The sequence below is a fragment of the Elgaria multicarinata genome, chromosome 17, assembly GCF_023053635.1.
Source record: "Elgaria multicarinata webbii isolate HBS135686 ecotype San Diego chromosome 17, rElgMul1.1.pri, whole genome shotgun sequence".
Taxonomy (NCBI): domain Eukaryota; kingdom Metazoa; phylum Chordata; class Lepidosauria; order Squamata; family Anguidae; genus Elgaria; species Elgaria multicarinata.
In genome coordinates, this window is record NC_086187.1 from 442,527 (window position 1) to 465,324 (window position 22,798).

The 22,798-nt window shown below is 53.0% G+C and overlaps 1 pseudogene; it reads left to right on the forward strand.

The window, feature by feature from the left end:
• Positions 1–4,657: 4,657 nt before the first annotated feature.
• Positions 4,658–22,798, forward strand: part of LOC134410236 (spatacsin-like) — a 91,923-nt pseudogene continuing 73,782 nt past the window's right edge.

Here is a 22,798-nt window from a genome sequence, read left to right on the forward strand (position 1 = left end):
CGGAAAAAAAAGCCGCGGCAATCAGGCCGGTGTGGCTGCGCAACCGGGCTCGCGGCAGCAGCAGCACAACCGGCGCAAACTTCCGCCACAAATCGAAGGCAGGTGTGGAGCATGAGGCGTCACGGCTGAATGGGAAAATCCGCTTTCACAGCTCCTCAACGACGGAACACCTGGTAGGTCTAGCAAAGCCCCTAATTTCCTAAACCTCTGTTGCTGAGGGTGGCTGTTCGCACAAGTTGCCTAAATATGTCCCTGGCCTGAAGTCCGGGTGGTGGGCAGGAGTGTTCTGCAGCCCACCTCGCTTACTTCAGGTGGTCTTTCCACAGCTTCCAGCCACACATGATGTGCCGCCTCCCATCCTCCCCAGGCCCTGGGTGGAGTCACAGGCTTCATGTCTCCTGGAAGTGATGCTGCCGCAATGCAGGACCCAGGACGAGTTAGGAAAACTCCTTCAGCTTTTTGCAGCTCCCAACATTGCTCTTCCTCACGGCAAGGACCATTTTGTGTGTGTGTTTCCTGTGGGTGGGTGTTGCCCACGTAGCCTAGTCGCTGGATTGACATTTGTGGATTTTAACTGGAGCTTAACTTCAGCCAGGGTGTCGTTTTCAGTGCCTGGCCTCAGGCGGCCCTTAAAGGCAAGCTGGGGTTAAAGAAGTCTTTAGCTGCCAAATTTGGGCTCCTTTTAAGTGTAATAGAACATCATCATCACCATCATCATCATAACAGACTGTGGCACAGAAATGGGATAGGAAACCAACAGAAATTTGGCAGAGCAGTAAGTAGTTTGCAAGTGCATTGAAAGGCCCGTGCCTTTCGATATAAGGCCAAGCCTTCTACCTCTGCAGTCCCTGTCCTCTGTGTTCATCACTTGGGGAAGGGAAGGGACTGGGGCCACCAGTTGCTGATCAGCCTGACGTGGTTTATTTGTTTAAAACATTTGCTCTAGACTGATTCCAAGATGGTTTACAAATTTTTAGATATTAGGAATGCATTAAAACAGTGAAGTGCTTAAATAAACTGGCACATGAAAAGGAGCACACTTGGGCAAGTTAGCTCTTGGGTACGTGAAGAGGTTTACACCTGGCATCTGAAAGGAAAGCAGCATGGATGCCAGTGGTACATTTTATTTATTTATTTATTTATTTATTTATTTATTTATTTATTACACTTATATACCGCTCCCATAGCCAGGGCACTCTGGGCGGTTTATAGAAATTCTAAAATTGAGGTAAAAACAAGTATACAAAATTTAAAACTCTAAAGCACAGTACATACACACATAAAGCATTAAAAACCGATTAAAACTAAACATGTGGGTCATTAGGATGTGCCACCATATGCCTGGGCAAAGAGGAAAGTCTTAACCTGGCGCTGGAAAGATAGCAGCATTGGTGCCAGGCGAGCCTCATCAGGGAGATCATTCCACAGTCTGGGGGCCACCACCGAAAAGGCCCTGTCCCTCGTTGCCACACTGCTTGGGCACAGCCACTGAAGTGGCTGTCTCTGTCCTCGCTGCCCAATGTGCTTCTGGCCAGGGTGGGGCTCAGAGGAGGAGCAGGAGGAGGAGGGGCCTGGGTGGCAGGTCGATGCGGCCGACCTCTGAGTCCCCGTTTGCTCCTTCCCCAAGGCTCTCGCCTCTGAAGGGCTGATGGCGCCACGTCTTCAGCAACGGCCCTGTCTTTTTTCCTTACTGTTTTTTGTGCTCCTTTTGTACATTGGGCCAGATTTGAAGAAGCTAAGTGCCCTCAGCTCTGCCTTGAAGGATTCTTCTGTCTTAATTGATCGTGCCATTTTAAGCAGTTACACTGTTGAGAATTTCCAGAATGAGCGCAGAAGAATTCTGGAACAGCTGCAGGAGAGACGCGCTTTTTCCGTGGCACGGGGAGTGGCAGAACTTGCAGAGTTGCCTGTGGACAACGTTGTTACCCAAGAGGTGCGCTGTAGTCCGTGTGGGTCTGCTCTGCACTTCCTGTTTTATGCTTTGGTTGGTTATTTTTAGGCATGTGCTCCGCTCCGATTAGAAGCGTAGAAGCAGTAGCGAATTGGCCTGCTCCGCCTTGCCCAGAGGCGGAGTAGAAGCGGACCGCGGACCCCTAGAAGCAAGGCGAAGAGAAGCGCCCATTTTTTGGAGCTCCTCTTTCAGGCGGACCGCTCCGATCGCCATCTTGAAACATTTCGCCCATAGGATTGCATTGCGGAAAATAATCGCGGATAACTGGGTTGTTTTTGAAGCTATCGTTCTGAAAATTCTTGTGCTCAGAGAGTCTGGATGGGGGTCATTTTGAGACTACTCTCAGCTCTCTGAGTCGTGCGGGTCGCGTGCTATATTTTTTAAAAAAATCAGGTACATTTACAATACAAACGGTAGGGTAAACCGGCTGCGGCGCAGCGGGGTTTATTTGAAGCGATGACAGGCACATTCAACTCCCAATCCTGATGAGAATTGATCACCTCATGAAGCATCATCCTCCAATCCCAGCGTTTGAGGCAGGGACTAAGCCAGAGTCACCCTCACAGTCAGAGAGCTCTCAGCGTCTTGTGGGTTTTGCGTTCGTTGGGAGAGGGTCTACTTAGCTAGCTGCTGCTGTGTACTTTGGAGATAGATTAGGATTTTAGCTTGGCGCGTGTTTGTTTGCTTCTTTCTGACTTTTTGCTTAGTTTGCCCTGTGTTTTTCCCTTACTTTGATTTAATATAAACTTTATTTTTAAATTTTGGAGTGTGTGTTTGTTTGGTTGGTTGTCCCCCCCCCTCCCCTCTCTTAAAGCCTGTTTGTGTTTGATCTTCCTTCTGCTTAAGGTGAAAGCTTTTTTTTGAAAACATACACACACTTCTTGTCCCATTTCCCTACATTTATTAGTAATATTCTTAAACATATTATTATATTCTTTTACATATTCTTAGTAGTATATTAGTATATTCTTATACATATTATTAGTAGTATTAATATTTTATTCTTCTTATACATATTAGTAGTAGTGTTTGGTTGGTTCGTTTCCCCCCTCCCCTCTCTTAAAGCCTGATTGTGTTTCCTTCTATCTATATACAAAAAAATGCCAAAAAAAATTATTCTCTTTTTCTTCTCTGTGTAACTTGGACTGTGAGTGTGCTGTGTGTGCACTGCTTTTGTGAAGTGCAACAGCCACAGATTGAGCATTTTGGGGAAAGCATACACACACTTCTTGTCCCATTTCCCTACATTTATTAGTAATATTCTTAAACATATTCTTATATTCTTATACATATTCTTAGTAGTATATTAGTATATTCTTATACATATTATTAGTAGTATTAATATTTTATTCTTCTTATACATATTAGTAGTAGTAGATATTAGTCATCATGAGAAGAGGGAGCAGGCGTGTTGAAAGCAGCAAGGGTCAGGGTGGCACCAGTAAGCAGGCTGCCTCTCCTGCTGTGAAAATCAAACGGGCAATTCCTTGGCTGGCTGCTCGGCAACAGAAGCAGGACAAGCAGTAGGCAGAGCCACTCTCTTCTGCAACTTGTGCCCGGCGTTCTCTTTTTGAGGGTGGGAATGGGAAAAGTGCCCCTTTTCAAGAGGCAAGTGGCAGCAGTGCCATTAGAGGAGGAGGAGGAGTATCTCCTTCATTATCCTTTGAGCCCACGAGCCCGCTGATGGACCTAGACGAGGTCCTCAGCACAGTGGAGGGGGAGGGGGAGGAGGCGGTGGTCCTCCAGGATGTGGGGGCTGAGGAGGAGCAGCAGTAGGCCGAGGCTCTCTCCCCAGTCTCATCCCACACCTCTTCCGCTGCCACCCCTGTTTCTGTGGCAACACCAGAGAGCTCAGGTGGGCAATTGGTGGTGTCACCATGGAAGCGAAAGACAAGCATCGTGTGGGACCACTTTGAGGTGGGAGTGGATCCCCGCTTTGCTGTCTGTCGCCACTGCAAACTCAGCCTAAGCAGGGGTTCATCTACAGGGCATTATGGAACCAGCAGCATGAAGATGCATCTTCAGAGGCAGCACCAGTCGGTCTTGCTGGGGAAAGAGGCGGGCAAGGCGACTGGTTCCAGGGGAAAGCCGAAGGCTGCTGCTGGCACTGCCACTCTCAGCTCTTCATCTCCCATCCCCACAAGGGTTAGGCAGGCAACCCTGCCGGAAATGGGGTGGGGGAAGTATGGACCCACAAGATGGTGTTTTCCAGTGCCCACCCAGATCACCACGTGCATCGGTGAGATGGTGGCGTTCGACGACCAGCCATTCAGCCTCGTCGACAATGCAGGCTTCAAGAGGCTGATGGCGCTTGTGGTGCCATACTATAAGCTGCCGTGTTGCACCACCCTGAGCAGGTGGGTGGTGCCTTCCCTGTACCGTTCCTGCAGGGAGTTAGTGCTGGGTCGTCTGTGCCAGGCAGAGGCACGGATGGTGCACTTCACCTCCGACATTTGGTCCAGCGAGGGCGGAATGCACGCTTACCTGTCCCTGATGACACACTGGTGGGCAGCCGTGGGGCAGGAAGCATCCAGCACTACAGGGACTGGCAAGGAGGGCTACTGCTGGGCCCTCCTCCACACGCAAGTGATGGACCAGTCCCACACGGCAGCAGAGATTACGGAGGCCATGAACCGCATGGTGGATGGGTGGCTAGCTGGGCAGAAGGTCACCCGCGGTTTCATGGTCACGGACGGGGGAGCCAACATGGTGAAGGTGGTGCGCGGCGGCGGATTCGAGGGCATCCGCTGCATCACGCACGTGTTGAACCTGGTGGTGAGGGATGGCCTTGGGATGGGCAGCAAGGCCAACCTCGGTCCCCTGTCCGGGATCCGTAACCTCCTGGAGAGCTGCAGAAAGGTGGCAGGCCATTTCCACCACAGTGTCAAGGGCAGTCGCTTGCTGCGGGAGAAGCAGGAGGAGTTGAATCTCCCGCAGCACAGGCTAGTGCAAGATGTGGTGACACGCTGGAACTCCACCTACCTGATGCTGGAGCGGATGGTGGAGCAACAGCGTGCCATCCACGACTTGTTTAGGGTCAGGGACATGGGCGTCCACCCAGCCCTGGGCAAGCAGCAGTGGGACGCCATGTCCCAGCTGGTGGCGGTCCTCAAGCCGTTCCTTAAGGCCACCGAGACCCTGAGCACTAGCTCTGCTCTCCTCAGCCAGGTGATCCCTGTATGCAGGCATCTCCAGAAACAGATGGGTGAGTTTCTGGAGTACAGGGATCCCGTCACTGGCAGGCGCTTTGAGCCCGAGGTACGCGAAGCGGTGACTAGGCTGAGGGACGGCCTGACGCGGAGGCTGGAGCCCATCCAAATAGACAGGGTCCACATGTTGGCAGCCATGTGTGACCCTCATGTGAAGGATGGGCTTTGTGGGCCAAATAGCAGGCAGCACTGGGTGGAAATGCTGGTGGGCGAAGTGCGGGCGGCACGGGCCAAGAGGGTGGGGCAGAGTGAGGCAGAGGAGCAGGCCACCCCTCCCCGCAGCAGCAGCACCAGCAGCAGCCTCACCTGCATCCCTCCCAGCAGCAGCACAGGCCAGGGGTATTGGGCAGAGGCTCTGCACACCGTGGTTGGGCAGAGACCCTCCCCAGCCACCGGCCAGGATGACGCTGCAACCGCCGGGCAGCGTTACCTGGCACAGCCCATGGAGGACTGCTCCATGGACCCCCTGGCCTACTGGTCATCCCGCTTTCAGATTTGGCCGGACCTGTCGCGGGTGGCCATGGATCGACTCAGCTGCCCACCCACCAGTGTTCCAAGCGAGAGGGTGTTCTCTATGGCGGGCGACATAGTGACCCCTCACCGCTCTCGCTTGGAGCCAGACTTGGTGGAGCAGCTGGTCTTTCTGAAGGGCAATCTGCCCCTGCTGGGATACCCCACCCTCAAGCCCTCGTGGGAGTGACAGGCAGGCTCCCCTCCCTTTAATTCCACCCCTCCTTCGGTTGGCAGGCACACTACAGTTCAGGCAGGCAGGCAGGCTTCTTCTTCTTCTTCTTCTTCTTCTTCTTCTTCTTATTATTATTATTATTATTATTATTATTATTATTATTATTATTATTTAGTGGCTGTGTTTCAGTTCACAACATCAACTCTGAATCATTCGATTCGTCTCTCTCAGTAAGGTCATGCCTTCTTCGTCTTACATACAGGCAGGCAGGCTGTAGTCCTTCTACAATTCAGTTCACCACAGTAGACGACGTAGCAGGCACTGCCAGGCTGAATGTTCCCCAGAATACTTCCTGTCTGGTGGGGATCATGAGCCTCTACAAAAGCTGTAGGCAGAGTTTGTCACCGTGCGTGTGTGTGTGTGTGACTGTGAGGGCAAAGCACCGCACTTGAGTTTATTTCATTTCTGTGGCGTCCGGTACAGCTTAGTCAACTCATCCGGATAGTTTTCCACCCAGTTCCAAAAGACTCCATGATTGACTGCACGTGTTTGGGTGAGGTGCAAGCAGGGGGCAAGGCAATGCCTGGCACCACCACCACTAGCCAGGCTGCCTCTCTCCAGCAGTCCACGGGTCGCCCTTTGGAGTGCCCTTGGAGTGGAAGACGTACTCCCTGATCCAGAAGTATGGTTTTGAGAAGCAAGCTGTCACTTCAACTCATGAGCCTCTGTGCAAAAGCTGTCATTGTGTGTGTGGTTGTGAGTGTTACTGCAGCTGCCTGTCTTGCTGCGAAAATGAAACAGGAGAGTCCTCGCCTTTGAGAAGCAACCTTTAACTTCAACTCATGGAAGTCATTGACTTCAGCACAGCCACTACATAGAGGCTGTGGTCCTCCAGGATGTGGGTGACTCGATCAGTGTGCTGATTTTGAGAAGCAACCTTTCACTTAAACTCATTCACTTCCCCAATTGAGGGTGAGGGAGGTTAAACTCCAGCAGTCCACGGGTCGCTCAGGGATCAGATGCACTATTCATGATCCAGTCTGGTGATTTTGAGAGGCAACTTTTCATTTCAACTCATTCACTTCCCCAATTGAGGGAGGTACTCCAGCAGTCCACCGATCGCCCGTAGCACAGCCACTAGCAAAGCCACTACAGTGGATGCTCTCTTCTCTCTCTCTCCTCAGTCTCATCCAACCCCTCTTCCTCTTCCCCTTCTGCTGTAACCCCTCTTTGAGAAGCAAGCTTTCACTTAAACTCATTCACTTCCCCAATTGAGGGAGGTAAACTCCAGCAGTCCACGGGTCGCCCTTTGGAGGGCTCAGCAACAACGTTAATCCTCCAAGCATGCACATAAATCTTCCATACTCAAAGTAACTGCTTCAATAACTAGTAGCTCCTTTTTGCCCGCCTGCCTGCCCATGCCTGCCTGCCCTGGAGCCATCCTTGTGAGGTAGCTGGATCTGCTGGGACTCACCCCCCCCCCGAGATCTATGGCATACTTGTGCAAGGTACCAGCTCCTTTGTGCCCACCGGCCCATGCCTGCCTGTCTGCCTGCCCGCCTGCCTGCCTGCCTGCCTGCCCGCCCGCCTGCCTGCCTGCCTGCCTGCTCATGCCCGCCTGCCCTGGAGCCATCCTTGTGAGGTAGCTGGATCTGCTGGGACTCACTCCCCCAGAGATCTATGGCATACCTGTGCAAGGTACCAGCTCCTTTGTGCCCACCGGCCCATGCCTGCCTGTCTGCCTGCCCGCCTGCCTGCCTGCCTGCCCGCCTGCCTGCCTGGCTGCCTGCCCATGCCCGCCTGCCCTGGAGCCGTCCTTGTGAGGTAGCTGGATCTGCTGGGACTCACTCCCCCAGAGATCTATGGCATACCTGTGCAAGGTACCAGCTCCTTTGTGCCCACCGGCCCAAGCCTGCCTGCCTGCTCACCTGCCTGTCTGCCTGCCCGCCTGCCTGCCTGCTCATGCCCGCCTGCCCTGGAGCCGTCCTTGTGAGGTAGCTGGATCTGCTGGGACTCACCCCCCCCCCCAGAGATCTATGGCATACTTGTGCAAGGTACCAGCTCCTTTGTGCCCACCGGCCCAAGCCTGCCTGCCTGCTCGCCTTCCTGTCTGCCTGCCCGCCTGCCCGCCTGCCTGCCTGCCCATGCCCGCCTGCCCTGGAGCCGTCCTTGTGAGGTAGCTGGATCTGCTGGGACTCACTCCCCCAGAGATCTATGGCATACCTGTGCAAGGTACCAGCTCCTTTGTGCCCACCAGCCCATGCCTGCCTGCCCATGCCCGCCTGCCTGCCTGCCTGCCCATGCCCGCCTCACTCCCCAATTGAGGAAGGTTAACTCCAGCAGTCCACGGGTCGCCCTTTGGAGAGCTCAGGGATCAGATGCACTATTCGTGATCCAGTCTGGTGATTTTTTGAGAAGCAAGCTGTCACTTCAACTCATGGACTTCCCCAATTGCGGGTGGTACTCCAACAATCCACCGATCTCCCGTAGCACAGTCACTTAGTGCATAGGGACAGTTTAAGTTTTCTGAGAAGTGAGCTCTCACTTCGACTCATGAGAGTCATTGACTTCACCAGTTAGCTGTTCCTCATGTTGTCCTTTCCCTGAAGTGGAGTTCGTAGCAGCAGCTGGTCGAGCTTCTCTCCCCAGTCTCATATGGAGCAATTAAAGGTATCTGAGAAGTGAGCTCTCACTTCAACTTCAAGTTCAGACACTTGAGCACAGCCCCTACGGTGGAGGCGCAGCTGGCCGTGCCTCTCTCCCCGGTCTCGTCCCACCCCTCTTCCGCTGTAACCCCTCTTTGAGAAGCAAGCTGTCACTCACTTCAAGTCATGGACTTCTGAGAAATGAGCAATCACTTCGACTCATGACAGCCATTGACTTCACCAGTTAGCTGTTTCTCATGTTGTCCTTTCCCTGAAGTGGAGTTCGTAGCAGCAGCTGGTCGAGCTTCTCTCCCCAGTCTCATTTGGAGCAATTAAAGTGATCTGAGAAGCCATCAGTTCAGTTCATTTACTTCCCCAATCGCGGGTGGTACTCCAACAATCCACCGATCTTCCGGAGCACAGCCACTTAGTGCATAGGGACAGTTTAAGTTTCCTGAGAAGTGAGCTCTCACTTCGACTCATGAGAGTCATTGACTTCACCACAGCCACTCCTGTGGATGCTCTGGTTTGCCAGGATGTGGGTGAGGATTAGTAGCAGCAGCTGGTCGAGCTTCTCTCCCCCCGCCAGTCTCGTCCCACCCATCTTCTGCTGTAACCCCCTCTTTGAGAAGCAACCTCTCACTTCAAGTCCAAGTCCAAGTCCTAGCTGTTCCTCATGTTGTCCTTTCCCTGATGTTTTCTGAGAAGTGAGCTCTCACTTCGACTCATGAGAGTCATTGACTTCACCAGTTAGCTGTTCCTCATATTGTCCTTTCCCTGAAGTGGAGTTCGTAGCAGCAGCTGGTCGAGCTTCTCTCCCCAGTCACATTTGAAGCAATTAAAGTGATTTGAGAAGCTGTCACTTCAACTCATGGACTTCCCCAATTGCGGGTGGTACTCCAACAATCCACCGATCTCCCGTATCACAGCCACTTAGTGCATAGGGACAGTTTAAGTTTCCTGAGAAGTGAGCTCTCACTTCAACACGTCTTGTAGTGCGCCGAGTTGAGCACAGCCACTACAGTGGATGCACCTGCCCGCCTGCCTGGGAGCCGTCCTTGTGAGGTAGCTGGATCTGCTGGGACTCTCCCCCCCAGAGATCTATGGCATACTTGTGCAAGGTACCAGCTCCTTTGTGCCCACCGGCCCAAGCCTGCCTGCCTGCTCACCTGCCTGCCTGCCCATGCCCGCCTGCCCTGGAGCCGTCCTTGTGAGGTAGCTGGATCTGCTGGGACTCACTCCCCCAGAGATCTATGGCATACCTGTGCAAGGTACCAGCTCCTTTGTGCCCACCTGCCTGCCTGCCTGCCCGCCCATGCCCACCTGCCTGCCTGCCTGCCCATGCCCGCCTCACTCCCCAACTGAGGGAGGTTAACTCCAGCAGTCCACGGGTTGCCCTTTGGAGAGCTCAAGGATCAGATGCACTATTCATGATCCAGTCTGGTGATTTTGAGAAGCAAGCTGTCACTTCAACTCATGGACTTCCCCTATGTGCGCGAGCCAAGCTCTAGCAGTCGACCGATCTCCCATAGCACAGCCACTTCGTGCGTATGGACAGTTTAAGTTTCCTGAGAAGTGAGCTCTCACTTCAACTCATGACAGCCATTGACTTCACCACAGCCACTTCTCGGTGGATGCTTTGGTCCTCCAGGATGTGGGTGAGGAGGATTAGTTGCAGCAGCTGGTCGAGCTTCTCTCCCCAGTCTCATATGGAGCAATTAAAGGTATCTGAGAAGTGAGCTCTCACTTCAACTTCAAGTTCAGACACTTGAGCACAGCCCCTACGGTGGAGGTGCAGCTGGCCGTGCCTCTCTCCCCAGCCACTTAGTGCATAGGGACAGTTTAAGTTTCCTGAGAAGTGAGCTCTCACTTCAACTCATGACAGCCATTGACTTCACCACAGCCACTTCTCGGTGGATGCTTTGGTCCTCCAGGATGTGGGTGAGGAGGATTAGTTGCAGCAGCTGGTTGAGCTTCTCTCCCCAGTCTCATATGGAGCAATTAAAGTTATCTGAGAAGTGAGCTCTCACTTCAACTCGTCTTGTAGTGCGCCGAGTTGAGCACAGCCACTACAGTCGATGCGCCTGCCCGCCTGCCTGGGAGCTGTCCTTGTGAGGTAGCTGGATCTGCTGGGACTGACTCCCCCGCAGATCTATGGCTTACTTGTGCAAGGTACCAGCTTTTCTGGGCCCGCCAACCCATGCCTGCCTGCCTGCCTGCCTGCCTGTCTGCCCGCCTCCCCCGGGGTGCTGCTGTGGTGGGGCATCTGCCAGGACTGACTCCTCGCCTGCTCTGCCTGCCTCTCTGCCCACCTGGTGCCTGGGAGATGGGCTTTGCCGTTCATGCCCAGCACCCTCCGGCACGCTTGCTCCCAGTCCTCCTTCTCTGTGCCCCTCAATGCGTAACTGCTGGCTTAGAAAGAAACAACCAGCCATCTTTGCCTCACTTGCTCCTTGCGCCCACTTACGGGTTGGTTTGCTATGTGTTAGTGCTGCCTGCCTGCATGCCTGCCTGCCTGCCTTCCTCCCTTCTCACCTTCCCTCCCTTCTCCCTCACCATCGCAGGGATGGTGTATGTGTCTTGCTTTGACTCAGGGGAGAAGTCCTTCCTGCGCTCACTTGGACTTTATCAAGTTCAATAATCCATTTTTGAAATGTGGAAGAAGATTTAGGGTTATCTCATGGCATGTTGGGATTTCCTTTGAACTGGCCCCATTGAGCTGTCTGCATTGCAACTTTAAATCCCTGACATACTGGAGTGCCCGATTTTCAAAACTTCCCCTAACATCAGGGGATGATGGGATTGCCTTGAAACTTGGCATCCATGTGGACACATGGGTAAGCTGTCATGGGACCAAAGGATAGGTTTCTGACGTGCAAATTGACGTAGTTGTAGAATGGGACTTGATTTGGGGTGCCAAAAATCAGGGGATGATGGGATTTCCTTGAGTCTGGGCGTCCATGTGGACACATGGATAAGCTGTCATGGTGCCGAGTTTGAGATTTCTAACATGCAAATTGACGGAGCTATCCCAAGGGGTCTGAATGGGGTGCCCGATTTTCAAAAATTCCCCCAAAATCAGGGGATGATGGGATTGTGGAACAAAGCCAAGTCACTTATGAGTGGTAAAAGGCACAAATCCTTTCTTAAAAAAACATTTGCTATGACAATTAAAGAAACACTTGGAACCTACTAAAGTAAGAATTATCAAAATTACAACTACACAATCTTCACACACATGTTCCCAGGTTCCTTTTTGCCCTTTTTGAAGATAAAGACAACGTTAGCCCTCCTCCAGTCGTCCGGCACCTCACCCATCTTCCATGATTTTACAAAGATAATAGACAAGAGTTCTGAGAGTTCTTCTGCTAGCTCCTTCATTACTCTTAGATACAGTTCATCGGGCCCTGGAGATTTAAACTCATTCAGGGAAATTAGGTGTTCTTTGATCATTTCTTTATCAATCTCAAACTGCAATCCTGCCTCCTCAAACTTCTGCTTCACTTTTTCCAGGAAGGAGTCATAGACCCGCTTTTAGGAGAAGACCGAGGCAAAATAGGAATTAAGCACTTCAGCCTTTTCTTTGTTGTCTGTTATCAATTTGCCTTCCTCATTAAGCAGTTGAATCACCCACTGATGATCTATTTAGATGGCTCACTAGTTGTCCAATATGGAGTAGTTAAAAGAGGGATTTCTTGCATTGTATTTTGTTCCATTGTAATGATTTTTGTTTATCCTTGCTTTTTGCCTTCCCTGTATTTTGTCTTTTGTGAAAAGTCTTGCAAAGTCTGTAATCCACCAGCAAATGTATTTGTATTGTGAAGCCTTAGCCACAGATGATCTAAAAGAAGCTAGCAAGCTTAAGTTTTGAATTGCTTTAAAAGGGGGGAAAATGTTAGCAGAACCACCTCCATTTTTAACAGGAAACTGTAAAATCTCCATTGCACTCCAAGCAAAATGTCAAAATGCCCTGTATGAGAATGTCTCCTTGTGTGCGTCCTTGCATCCTTGATTACTAATATAAACAAGAGTCCTGGCTCCAGCTGTCTGTGTTGAAGTTAACTCTCTGTAACTTACTGTCAGGCCAAAGGTATTGTTTACAGGACTGTTTAGCATAATTAGCTATGCCTCAGTGTTATGTTCTGATTGGTTAATGCTGCTACTGGGCCCTGCCCCTTGAAAGCTTTAATACTGTACCATATTCCCTATGTCTTTTGTCTGATTGCTCCCTTTGAAGAGACCAGGCCTTGATTACTAATCAATAAAGCGCTTTTGAACCCTCTGTCGTTGGAATGGTGGAGTCGTGCTTAAGGGCTGTTTGGATCTCGTCCTTGGGTGAAAAGAACATTGATCTAACAGGATTGCCTTGAAACTTGGTGTCCATGTGGACACATGGATAAGCTATCATGGTGCTGAGCTTGAGGTTTCTAACGTGCAAATTGACGGAGCTATCGAAAGGGGTGTGAATTAGGGTTATGGGTGGTGCGTTAGAGGTTAGAGCTGCGCCAAAAATCAGGGGATGATGGGACTGCCTTGAGTCTGGGCGTCCATATGGACACATGGATAAGCTGTCATGGTGGTGAGTTTGAGGTTTCTAACGTGCAAATTGACGGAGCTATCCCAAGGGGTCTGAACGGGGTGCCTGATTTTCAAAAATTCCCCAAAAATCAGGAGATGATGGGATTGGCTTGAAACTTGGCATCCATGTGTATATGTCCATGAGGTGTCATGGTGCCAAACGTGAGGTTTCTAACTTGAACAGAAAAAAGTTGTTTACTTTTTTAGCTGTTTGTTTACTTTTTCGAGCGGAGCGGAGCGGAAATGGGCGGAGTGGGGGTGGGGCGAAGCGGCCCAATCTGAAAATTGCAGATCTGGAAGTGAAGCGGAGCGGGGGTCCATGCACACCCCTAGTTCAAATCTCCAGGGCCCGATGAACTGCATCCTAGAGTAATGAAGGAGCTAGCGGAAGAACTCTCAGAACCTTTGTCTATTATCCTTGCAAAGTCATGGAAGACGGGTGAGGTGCCGGACAACTGGAGGAGGGCTAACATTGTCCCTATCTTCAAAAAGGGTAAAAAGGAGGAACCTGGGAACTACAGACCAGTCAGTCTGACATCCATCCCTGGGGAAATTCTGGAGCAGATTATAAAGAAGTCAATCTGTAAACACCTTGAAATCAATGCGGTGATCACTAGAAGCCAACATGGATTTGTCAAGAACAAGTCCTGTCAGACAAATTTGATCTCATTTTTTGATAAGGTAACCTCCCTTGTGGACCGTGGGAACGCTGTGGACATCATATATCTTGACTTCAGCAAAGCTTTTGACAAAGTACCCCTTGACATTCTGATTAACAAACTAGCTAAAAGTGGGCTAGATGGAACAACTATTAGGTGGATTCGCAGTTGGCTACAGAATCGGACTCAAAGATTCTTATCAATGGAACCTTCTCAAACTGGGGAGAGGCAACGAGTGGGGTGCCGCAGGGCTCAGTCCTGGGCCCAGTGCTCTTCAACATTTTTATTAATGATTTGGACGAGGAGGTGCAGGGAACACTGATCAAATTTGCAGATGACACAAAATTGGGGGGGATAGCTAATACCCTGGAAGACAGAAACAAACTTCAACGTGATCTTGATAGGCTGGAGTGCTGGGCTGAAAACAACAGGATGAAATTTAATAGGGATAAATGCCAAGTTCTACATTTAGGAAATAGAAACCAAAGGCAGTTACAAGATGGGGGATACTTGGCTCAGCAATACTACAAATGAGAAGGATCTTGGAATTGTTGTAGATCGCAAGCTGAATAGGAGCCAACAGTGCGATATGGCTGCAAGAAAGGCAAATGCATGAATGAAGAGACATTATCTGCGATCTGCTGGCGGACCATAGTAAAGCAATCACAATGAAGGTAGCAAAGTTTGCTGCTGCAGCCCAAAAAATCAGAAATAACTTTCTTAACACAGTCTGCGTAGATTGTAAGGGGGACCATTTGACCTAATAACCTTGTATAAACTATCATCAGAGATCACATCTATCTGATAGTGCCAGTTATTGACTGTTAGCACTTCAGGTTATAATGTAATGACTGAAATTACTCTTGTGACTTTGACATGCATGTCACCAGTGTGATAGCAAAGGGCGGGCGCTGCAGAAAAACGAAACACCCCTAGAAAGATCTACAGATTGTCTCCGTGGATAATAAAGGATTGTACCCTAAAGATTATGAATATTGTAAATAATGTGTGTTGTGATGTTAGTAACTTTGTATTTTGTAATGGTCTTTGTGCCACAAACAAATAAACTATTCATTCATTCATGAAAGGCAAATGCTATTTTGGGCTGCATTAAAAGAAGTATAGCTTCCAAATCACGTGAGGTACTGGTTGCTCTCTATTCGGCCCTGGTTAGGCCTCATCTAGAGTGTTGCATCCAGTTCTGGGCTCCACATTTTAAGAAGGACGCAGACAAGCTGGAGCGTGTTTAGAGGAGGGAAACCAGGATGATCAGGGGTCTGGAAACAAAGCCCTATGAAGACAGACTGAAAGAACTGGGCATGTTTAGCCTGGAGAAGAGAAGATTGAGGGGAGACATGAGAGCACTCTTCAAATTCTTAAAAGGTTGTCACACAGAGGAGGGCCAGGATCTCTTCTCGATCCTCCCAGAGTGCAGGACACGGAATAACGGGACCAAGTTAAAGGAAGCCATATTCCAGCTGGACATCAGGAAAAACTTCCTGATGGTTAGAGCAGTGCGACAATGGAATCAGTTACCTAGGGAGGTTGTGTGCTCTCCCACACTAGAGGCCTTCAAGAGGCAGCTGGACAAGCATCTGTCAGGGATGCTTTAGGGTGGATTCCTGCATTGAGCAGGGTGTTGGACTCGATGGCCTTGTAGGCCCCTTCAAACTCTGCTATTCTATGATTCTATGATTCTATGATTGCATCAGCAACGGGTCGCAATGACCAGCCTATCTCACTCAGGCAAAAAGCATCAGCAAGGAATCACAGTGGCAAGCGCATCTCCCTCAGGCAGAGAGGATCAGCAAGGGGTCAAAGTGGCCAGCCGCTCTCCTTCAGGCAGAGAGCATCAGCAAGGGGTCACAATGGCCAGCCTCTCTCCCTCAGTCATGGAGAATGAGCAAGGGGTCACAATGGCCAGCGTCACTCCCTCAGGCAGAGAGAATCAGCAAGGGGTCACAATGGCCAGCCTCTCTCCCTCAGTCATGGAGAATGAGCAAGGGGTCACAGTGGCCAGCCAAACTCCCTCAGGCAGAGAGCATCAGCAAGGGGTCACAATGGCCAGCCTCTCTCCCTCAGTCATGGAGAATGAGCAAGGGGTCATAATGGCTAGCCACTTTCCCTCAGGCAGAGAGCAACCGCAAGGGGTCACAATAGCCAACCTCACTCCCTCAGGCAGAGAGCATCAGCAAGGGGTCACAATGGCAAGCCTCACTCCCTCAGGCAGAGAGCATCAGGCAAGGGCTCACAATGGCCAGACCCTCTCCCTCAGGCATGGAGCATCAGCAAGGGGACACAGTGGCCAGCCTCTCTCCCTCAGGCAGAGAGCATCAGCAAGGGGTCACAATGGCCAACCCATTTCCTACAGGCAGAGAGCATCAGCAAGGGGTCACTGTGGCCAGCTCCTTTCCCACAAAAAGAGAGCATCAGCAAGGGGTTACTATGGTCAGCCCTTTCCATAAGACAGAGAGCATCAGCAAGGGGTCACAATGGCCAGCCCCTTTCCCTCAGGCAGAGAGCATCAGCAAGGGGTCACAGTGGCCAGCCCGTCTCCCTCAGGCAGAGAGCATCAGCAAGGGGTTACAATGGCCGGCCCGTCTCCCTCAGGCAGAGAGCATCAGCAAGGGGTCACAGTGGCCAGCCTCCCTCCCTCAGGCAGAGAGCATCAGCAAGGGGTCACAATGGCCAGCCCGTCTCCCTCAGGCAGAGAGCATCAGCAAGGGGTCACAATGGCCAGCAATTTCCCTCAGGCAGAGAGCAACAGCAAGGGGTCAAAGTGGCCAGCCCCTCTACCTCAGGCACAAAGCAACAGCAGGGGGTCACATTGGCCAGCCTCACTCCCTCAGGTAGAGAGCATCAGCAAGGGGTCACAGTGGCCAGCCTCACTACCTTAAGCAGAGAGTATCAGCAAGGGGTCTCAATGGCCAGCCTCTCTCCCTCAGGCAGAGAGCATCAGCAGGGGGTCACAACGGCCAGCCCCTCTCCCTCAGGCAGAGAGCATCAGCAAGGGGTCACAGTGGCCAGCCTCACTACCTTAAGCAGAGAGCATCAGCAAGGGGTCACATTGGCCTGCCTCTCTGCCTCAGGCAGAGAGCATCAGCAAGGGGTCACAATGGACAGCGTCACTCTCTCAAGCAGAGGGCATCAGCAAGGGGTCACAATGGCCAGCCCATTTCCCTCAGGCAGAGAGCATCAGCAAAGGGGTCACAGTGGCCAGCCCCTCTACCTCAGGCAAAGAGCATCAGCAGGGGGTCACAATGGCCAGCCTCACTCCCTCATGCAGAGAGCATCTGCAAGGGGTCACAATGGCCAGCCCCTATCCCACAGGCAGAGAGCATCAGCTGGGGGTAACAATGGCCAGCCGCTTTCCAACAGGCAGAGAGTATCAGCAAGGGGTCACAGTGGCCAGCCCCTCTCCCTCATGCAGAGAGAATCAGCAAGGGGTAACAATGGCCAGCCTCTCTCCATCAGGCAGAGAGCATCAGCAAGTGGACACAATGGCCAGTCTCACTCCCTAAGGCAATGAGCGTCAGAAAGGGGTCACAATGGCAAGCCCATTTCCCTCAGGCACAAAGCAACAGCAGGGGGTCACATTGGCCAGCCTCACTCCCTCAGGCAGAGAGCATCAGCAAGGGGTCACAATGGCCAGCCTCTCTCCCTCAGGCAGAGAGCATCAGCAAGTGGTCACAATGGCCAGTCTCACTCCCTCAGGCAATGAGCGTCAGAAAGGGGTCACAATGGCCAGCCCATTTCCCTCAGGCACAAAGCAACAGCAGGGGGTCACATTGGCCAGCCGCACTCCCTCAGGCAGAGAGCATCAGCAAGGGGTCACAATGGCCAGTCTCACTCCCTCAGGCAATGAGCGTCAGAAAGGGGTCACAATGGCCAGCCCATTTCCCTCAGGCACAAAGCAACAGCAGGGGGTCACATTGGCCAGCCGCACTCCCTCAGGCAGAGAGCATCAGCAAGGGGTCACAATGGCCAGTCTCACTCCCTCAGGCAATGAGCGTCAGAAAGGGGTCACAATGGCCAGCCCATTTCCCTCAGACAGAGAGCATCAGCAAGGGGTCATTGTGGCCAGCTCCTTTCCCACAAAAAGAGAGCATCAGCAAGGGGTCACTGTGGCCAGCCCCTTTCCCTAAGACAGAGAGCATCAGCAAGGGGTCACAATGGCCAGCCCCTTTCCCTCAGGCAGAGAGCATCAGCAAGGGGTCACAGTGGCCAGCCCCTCTCCCTTAGGCAGAGAGCTTCAGCAAGGGGTCACAATGGCCAGCTTATCTCCCTCAGGCAGAGAGCATCAGCAAGGGGTCACAATGGCCAGCCCCTTTCCCTCAGGCAGAGAGCATCAGGAAGAGGTCAAAATGGCCAGCCTCTCTCCATCAGACAGAGAGCATCAGCAAGTGGACACAATGGCCAGTCTCACTCCCTAAGGCAATGAGCATCAGCAAGGGGTCACAATGGCCAGCCCATTTCCCTCAGGCAGAGAGCATCAGCAAGGGGTCACTGTGGCCAGCTCCTTTCCGTCAAAAAGAGAGCATCAGGAAGGGGTCACAATGGCCAGCACCTCTCCCTCAGGCAGAGAGCATCAGCAAGGGGTCACAGTGGCCAGCCCGTCTCCCTTAGGCTGAGAGCTTCAGCAAGGGGTCACAATGGCCAGCCCCTTTCCCTCAGGCAGAGAGCATCAGGAAGAGGTCAAAATGGCCAGCCTCTCTCCATCAGGCAGAGAGCATCAGCAAGTGGACACAATGGCCAGTCTCACTCCCTAAGGCAATGAGCATCAGCAAGGGGTCACAATGGCCAGCCCATTTCCCTCAGGCAGAGAGTATCAGCAAGGGGTCACTGTGGCCAGCTCCTTTCCGTCAAAAAGAGAGCATCAGCAAGGGGTCACAATGGCCAGCACCCCTCCCTCAGGCAGAGAGCATCAGCAAGGGGTCACAGTGGCCAGCCTCACTACCTCAGGCAGAAAGCATCAGCAAGGGGTCACAATGCCCAGCCTCTGTCCCTCAGGCAGAGAGCATCAGCATAGGGTCACTGTGGCCAGCTCCTTTCCCTCAAAAAGAGAGCATCAGCAAGGGGTCACTTTGGCCAGACCTTTCCCTCAGGCAATGAGCGTCAGAAAGGGGTCACAATAGCTTGCCCATTTCCCTCAGGCAGAGAGCATCAGCAAGGGGTCACTGTGGCCAGCCCCTTTTACTAAGAAAGAGAGCATCAGCAAGGGGTCACAATGGCCAGCCCCTTTCCCTCAGGCAGAGAGCATCAGCAAGGGGTCACTGTGGCCAGCCCCTCTCCCTTAGGCAGAGAGCATCACCATGGGGTCACAATGGCCAGCGTCACTCCCTCAGTCAGAGAGCATCAGCAAGGGGTCACAATGGCCAGCCCCTTTCCCTCAGGCAATGAGCGTCAGAAAGGGGTCACAATAGCTTGCCCATTTCCCTCAGGCAGAGAGCATCAGCAAGGGGTCACTGTGGCCAGCCCCTTTTAATAAGAAAGAGAGCATCAGCAAGGGGTCACAATGGCCAGCCCCTTTCCCTCAGGCGGAGAGCATCAGCAAGGGGTCACTGTGGCCAGCCCCTCTCCCTTAGGCAGAGAGCATCACCATGGGGTCACAATGGCCAGCGTCACTCCCTCAGTCAGAGAGCATCAGCAAGGGGTCACAATGGCCAGCCTCTCTCCCTCAGTCATGGAGAATGAGCAAGGGGTCACAGTGGCCAGCCAAACTCCCTCAGGCAGAGAGCATCAGCAAGGGGTCACAATGGCCAGCCTCTCTCCCTCAGTCATGGAGAATGAGCAAGGGGTCACAATGGCTAGCCACTTTCCCTCAGGCAGAGAGCAACCGCAAGGGGTCACAATAGCCAACCTCACTCCCTCAGGCAGAGAGCATCAGCAAGGGGTCACAATGGCAAGCCTCACTCCCTCAGGCAGAGAGCATCAGGCAAGGGCTCACAATGACCAGCCCCTCTCCCTCAGGCATGGAGCATCAGCAAGGGGACACAGGGGCCAGCCTCTCTCCCTCAGGCAGAGAGCATCAGCAAGGGGTCACAATGGCCAACCCATTTCCTACAGGCAGAGAGCATCAGCAAGGGGTCACTGTGGCCAGCTCCTTTCCCACAAAAAGAGAGCATCAGCAAGGGGTTACTATGGTCAGCCCTTTCCCTAAGACAGAGAGCATCAGCAAGGGGTCACAATGGCCAGCCCCTTTCCCTCACGCAGAGAGCATCAGCAAGGGGTCACAATGGCCAGCCCCTCTCCCTCAGGCAGAGAGCATCAGCAAGGGGTCACAGTTGCCCGCCCCTTCTCCCTCAGGCACAGAGCATCAGCAAGGGGTTACAATGGCCAGCCCGTCTCCCTCAGGAAGAGAGAATCAGCAAGGGGGTCACAGTGGCCAGCTCCTTTCCCACAAAAGGAGAGCATCAGCAAGTGGTCACTGTGGCCAGCCCCTCTCCCTCAGGCAGAGAGCATCAGCAAGGGGTCACAATGGCCAGCCCCTTTCCCTCAGGCAGAGAGCATCAGCAAGGGGTCACAGTGGCCAGCCCGTCTCCCTCAGGCAGAGAGCATCAGCAAGGGGTTACAATGGCCGGCCCGTCTCCCTCAGGCAGAGAGCATCAGCAAGGGGTCACAATGGCCAGCAATTTCCCTCAGGCAGAGAGCAACAGCAAGGGGTCAAAGTGGCCAGCCCCTCTACCTCAGGCACAAAGCAACAGCAGGGGGTCACATTGGCCAGCCTCACTCCCTCAGGTAGAGAGCATCAGCAAGGGGTCACAGTGGCCAGCCTCACTACCTTAAGCAGAGAGCATCAGCAAGGGGTCTCAATGGCCAGCCTCTCTCCCTCAGGCAGAGAGCATCAGCAGGGGGTCACAACGGCCAGCCCTTCTCCCTCAGGCAGAGAGCATCAGCAAGGGGTCACAGTGGCCAGCCTCACTACATTAAGCAGAGAGCATCAGCAAGGGGTCACAATGGACAGCGTCACTCTCTCAAGCAGAGGGCATCAGCAAGGGGTCACAATGGCCAGCCCATTTCCCTCAGGCAGAGAGCATCAGCAAAGGGGTCACAGTGGCCAGCCCCTCTACCTCAGGAAAGAGCATAAGCAGGGGGTTACAATGGCCAGCCTCACTCCCTCAGGCAGAGAGCATCTGCAAGGGGTCACAATGGCCAGCCCCTCTCCCACAGGCAGAGAGCATCAGCTGGGGGTAACAATGGCCAGCCGCTTTCCAACAGGCAGAGAGCATCAGCAAGGGGTCACAGTGGCCAGCCCCTCTCCCTCATGCAGAGAGAATCAGCAAGGGGTAACAATGGCCAGCCTCTCTCCATCAGGCAGAGAGCATCAGCAAGTGGACACAATGGCCAGTCTCACTCCCTAAGGCAATGAGCGTCAGAAAGGGGTCACAATGGCCAGCCCATTTCCCTCAGGCACAAAGCAACAGCAGGGGTCACATTGGCCAGCCTCACGCCCTCAGGCAGAGAGCATCAGCAAGGGGTCACAATGGCCAGCCTCTCTCCCTCAGGCAGAGAGCATCAGCAAGTGGTCACAATGGCCAGTCTCACTCCCTCAAGCAATGAGCGTCAGAAAGGGGTCACAATGGCCAGCCCATTTCCCTCAGGCACAAAGCAACAGCAGGGGGTCACATTGGCCAGCCGCACTCCCTCAGGCAGAGAGCATCAGCAAGGGGTCACAATGGCCAGTCTCACTCCCTCAGGCAATGAGCGTCAGAAAGGGGTCACAATGGCCAGCCCATTTCCCTCAGGCAGAGAGCATCAGCAAGGGGTCATTGTGGCCAGCTCCTTTCCCACAAAAAGAGAGCATCAGCAAGGGGTCACAATGGCCAGCCCCTTTCCCTCAGGCAGAGAGCATCAGCAAGGGGTCACAGTGGCCAGCCCCTCTCCCTTAGGCAGAGAGCTTCATCAAGGGGTCACAATGGCCAGCCTATCTCCCTCAGGCAGAGAGCATCAGCAAGGGGTCACAATGGCCAGCACCACTCCCTCAGGCAGAGAGCATCAGCAAGGGGTCACAGTGGCCAGCCCGTCTCCCTTCGGCTGAGAGCTTCAGCAAGGGGTCACAATGGCCAGCCCCTTTCCCTCAGGCAGAGAGCATCAGGAAGAGGTCAAAATGGCCAGCCTCTCTCCATCAGGCAGAGAGCATCAGCAAGTGGACACAATGGCCAGTCTCACTCCCTAAGGCAATGAGCATCAGCAAGGGGTCACAATGGCCAGCCCATTTCCCTCAGGCAGAGAGTATCAGCAAGGGGTCACTGTGGCCAGCTCCTTTCCGTCAAAAAGAGAGCATCAGCAAGGGGTCACAATGGCCAGCACCCCTCCCTCAGGCAGAGAGCATCAGCAAGGGGTCACAATGGCCAGCCTCACTACCTCAGGCAGAAAGCATCAGCAAGGGGTCACAATGCCCAGCCTCTGTCCCTCAGGCAGAGAGCATCAGCATAGGGTCACTGTGGCCAGCTCCTTTCCCTCAAAAAGAGAGCATCAGCAAGGGGTCACTTTGGCCAGCCCCTTTCCCTCAGGCAATGAGCGTCAGAAAGGGGTCACAATAGCTTGCCCATTTCCCTCAGGCAGAGAGCATCAGCAAGGGGTCACTGTGGCCAGCCCCTTTTACTAAGAAAGAGAGCATCAGCAAGGGGTCACAATGGCCAGTCCCTTTCCCTCAGGCAGAGAGCATCAGCAAGGGGTCACTGTGGCCAGCCCCTCTCCCTTAGGCATAGAGCATCACCATGGGGTCACAATGGCCAGCGTCACTCCCTCAGTCAGAGAGCATCAGCAAGGGGTCACAGTGGCCAGCCTCACTCTGTCAGGCAGAAAGCATCAGCAAGGGGTGACAGTGGCCAGCCCCCATTCCTTAGGCAGAGAGCGTCAGTAAGGAATCACAATGGCCAGCGTCACTCCCTAAGGCAGAGAGCATCAGCAAGGGGTCACAATGGCCAGCCCATTTCCCTCAGGCAGAGAGTATCAGCAAGGGGTCAATGTGGCCAGCTCCTTTCCCTCAAAAAGAGAGCATCAGCAAGGGGTCACAATGGCCAGCACCTCTCCCTCAGGCGGAGAGCATCAGCAAGGGGTCACAGTGG